We start from the raw sequence: 3573 nt of genomic DNA on the forward strand, positions 1-3573 counted from the left end.
GGAATGTCCTTTCACTCCTTGAGGTTTTGTTCTTCTGATCCCTGAGTACATCCCAGAACACGGTGGGGCCCTAGCAGGGGAGAGGTAGGGAAGCATATGTTGTTCATCTGGAGACCTTGTTAGGCAAATCAGATTAGCGTCCAGGCTTTCAGTGGTGGGTGTAAGCGTGGAAGTGATGAGTGTGCAGGTGTGTGTGGAAAGAGCAATGGGGATGGGGTCAGCCCCAGCCACCATGAAGACCTCAACTGTGCATCCACCCATCCCAGCAGCCTCCCTGAGTGAGTGCCTTCAGGGTGCAGGTCCTGTTTTACACATGGAAGTGAATCAGAGTGGGACACTGCCTTGCCTTAGAGAGGTCACACTACTACTTCTCCTCCTCCTCCTCCTCCTCCTTCTGTTTTTTTTTTTTAATTTGTGACAGAGTCTCACTCTGTTGCCCAGGCTGGAGTTCAGTGGTGTGACCTTGGCTCACTGCAACCTCTGCCTCCCAAGTTCAAGCAATTTTCCTGCCTCAGCCTCCTGGGTAGGGTAGCTGGGATGATAGGCATGTATTACCATGCCTGGCTAATTGTCGTATTTTAGTTTCACCATATTGTCCTGGCTGGACCCAGTCTCCTGGGCTCAAGTGATCTACCCACCTCAGCCTCCCAAAGTGCTGTGACTACAGGCGTAAACCACCACACCGGGCGAGAGGTCACACTTCATGCCAAGTGGGTGGCAGCCACTCAGCACCCCAGCTAGCGCTGGGAGTGAGGGGTGCTCAGCATCCTAGGAAGGCAGAGGGCTGCATGAGAGGTTCGGGGAGGAAGGACTGGAGGAGGATTTGAGATTTTCACCTCTGCAGTTGGGTGGATCGAGGAGCTGTTTACAGAGAATCACAAGAATATGGATGAGCAAGTTAGGGCACTAATAAAGCACTCTGTTTTGGCCCACGGAAAATTTGAGATGCTTCCCTGTGTCCAACTGGGGCTTTGGGAAAGGTGAGGGCTGGGCATCTGACTGGGATGGATGTCTCTGGCAGGCAGCAGAGCATGTGGATAGTTTGTGAAGCCCGGAAGGGCATGAGATTTCCTGTTGCAGTGCCCACTGCAAATGGAAGGGCATTTGGCCTAAGCCCAGACATATAAAGTTGGGCAGAGAAGGGGGTGGGTCCCTGGTACCCACAGAGGAGCAGCTGTGGAGGTACAGGAAAACCAAGGGTGTGGAGTCACATGATGCAGGAAGCTCAAAGAAGATGAGGAAAGATGTTTTAAAGACGATCAGGGCTGGGGACAGTGGTTCATGCCTGTAATCCCAACACTTTGAGAGGCTGAGACGAGAGGATAGCTTGAGGCCAGGAGTTTGAGATCAGCCTGGGCGATATAGTTAGACCTCATTTCTATAAATAAATGAATACGATTGGTACTTGGCATTTCAGGCGAGGAACAGTAAACACATGAAAGCTCTGAGGCAGGAAAGGGAAGTGATTAGTTCTCGCTCCTGGTTCCTATATCAGACCTTAAAGAGATGCAGAGACATTTCAGGTACTCCTTGGCCGAGCTCCTTCAGGGAAGGCCTAAGTTCGCTTCTACTTCCCATCTATTATTATTATTATTATTTTTTTTTTGGAGACAGAGTCTCACTCTGTCGCCCAGGCTGGAGCGCATGCAATGGCACCATCTCAGCTCACTGTAACCTCCTCCTCCCGGGTTCAAACGATTCTCCTGCGTCAGCCTTCCCAGGAGCTGGGACCACAGGTACGCGCGACCACGATCGGCTAAGTTTTTGTATTTTTAGCAGAGATGGGGTTTCATCTTGTTGGCCAGGCTGGTTTCGAACTCCTGGCCTCAAGTGATCCACCTGCCTCCGCCCCACAAAGTGCTGGGATTACAGGCACGAGCCACCACGCCCGGCCCTACTTCACTCCTAACGCCCACCATACGTGCTTCCAAATGTTTGCTGAATGACAAGGTGAATGAGTGACTACGTGACTTCAGGCAGCAGGCAATCCTGTTCCTTGGACCTCAGTTTCACTTTTTGTAAAGGAAGCCTGTCTCTCCCTCTCTGGCCTAAAAGCCTGAGTTCTGGGCTTGAGATGAGCGTGTCCTGTAGAGCAGACTCCAGGTGGACGTTGAGCTGGGTCTTCTAGGAGGCCAGGATCCGGCCAGCTCTTGGCTCCAGTCCTCTCGCGAGACCCCGCACGCCCAGTCCCAGCGGCGCCCGAGGAGCTAGCGCTGGGAGGCGGCGGCCCGAGGTGAGACTGGGAGACGGGCGACGGGATCCCCAGACCGGGCGGGGGTCTCTGAGCAGGGCGTGGCGGCTCCCAGCTGGGCTCCGCAGGGTCCGGGGTCAGGATCTCGGGTCCGTGCGCCTGGGCTTTGTCTCCGCCTCGGGTGGCACGGGGGGCTTCCCGTCTGCTGCCAACCTCCCTCTGTTACCTAAGGCCCCGCCCTCTCTGCACAGCTCGCTCCCCATTGGCCGGGGGGCGGGCCCTGGGCGCCCTGCTCTGCTGGGGGCGGGGCGGCGGGCGGCGGGCGGCGGGCGGGGCCCTCTACACCTGCGTGGTGTGTGTCCCGGCCTCAGCCCAGCGCCAGCTGCAGCTCCTTGATCCGAGCCGGATCCTGAGCGGGGAACACGGGCTGAAGCGGCGGCGGCGGCGGCGGCGGCGGCGGCGGCGGCGGCCCCGCCCCGGGGCTCCTTTGTTGAGGCTGCCGCGTCTCTGTCGGCTGCTCAGCTGCGCTCTAGTCGGCCCAGGCGCCGCCGCGAGGAGCTAGCGCTGGAAGGAGGCGCCCGAGGTGAGACTGGGCGACGGGGTCTCCGGACCGGCGGGGGTCTCTGCGCCGGGCGTGGCGGCTCCGAGCTGGGCTCCGCAGGGTCCGGGGTCAGGATCCCGGGTCCGTGCGCCTGGGCTTTGTCTCCGCCTCGGGTGGCACCGGGGGCTTCGCGTCTGCTGCGATACCGCGTGGGCCAGCGCGGGGGTCCCGGGCGCCCTGCTCCCCGGCTCCCCGCGTCTGCCGCGGAGGGGACTGCATGGACCCGGGCGCTGGCTTCTGCCCGGTCCTCCGCGGCCTGGCTGGTCCCCGCGTGCGGCAGAGTGGGCCCTGCATGGACCCACTCATGGAACGGGTCCGGGTCACCGCGTGTGGAGACTCCAACGCCCTCCCCGCCCTCCCTCGCAGTGAGACTGCTTCGCCAGACTCACCGAGGGGACTGCGCGGACCCTCAGACGAGGGAGTCCGTGACTCTGGGTGGGGGCTCTTTCCTGGCCCCGCATGATGGCTTCCTGAGTGTTTTGTCACTTATCTAGGTGGCTGCGTGGACCCGCGCGCGTGGGTCCTGGCTGCCCTGATAATGGGACTGTGCGCCGCCCGGTGACTCGTCTGGGTCGACCCCGCCTGGGACGTGCTTGTAGTGGGGGTCTGTGCGCGGGTTGCGCGGTTGCTGGGGGCGCACTGCCCCCGCCCGGTTATTTATCCTCTCACTTGCTGGGCGGGAGAAAGCGAAAGGCGCGGGCCCGGAGCTGTCAAGCAGCGGCCTCACCGACCTCTGCCCAGGCCGGCGGGTCCCGGGGGGGAGGGGTTGTCACCGCGCGTC

General features: G+C 60.5%; 1 pseudogene; it reads right to left on the reverse strand.

Annotated features, from left to right (window-relative positions):
- Positions 1–2328: 2328 nt before the first annotated feature.
- On the reverse strand, positions 2329–3259 carry LOC113222140 (annotated as a pseudogene).
- Between the last annotated feature and the right edge of the window lie 314 nt (positions 3260–3573).

Source organism: Piliocolobus tephrosceles, unplaced genomic scaffold (assembly GCF_002776525.5).
Source record: "Piliocolobus tephrosceles isolate RC106 unplaced genomic scaffold, ASM277652v3 unscaffolded_29590, whole genome shotgun sequence".
Taxonomy (NCBI): Eukaryota; Metazoa; Chordata; class Mammalia; order Primates; family Cercopithecidae; genus Piliocolobus; species Piliocolobus tephrosceles.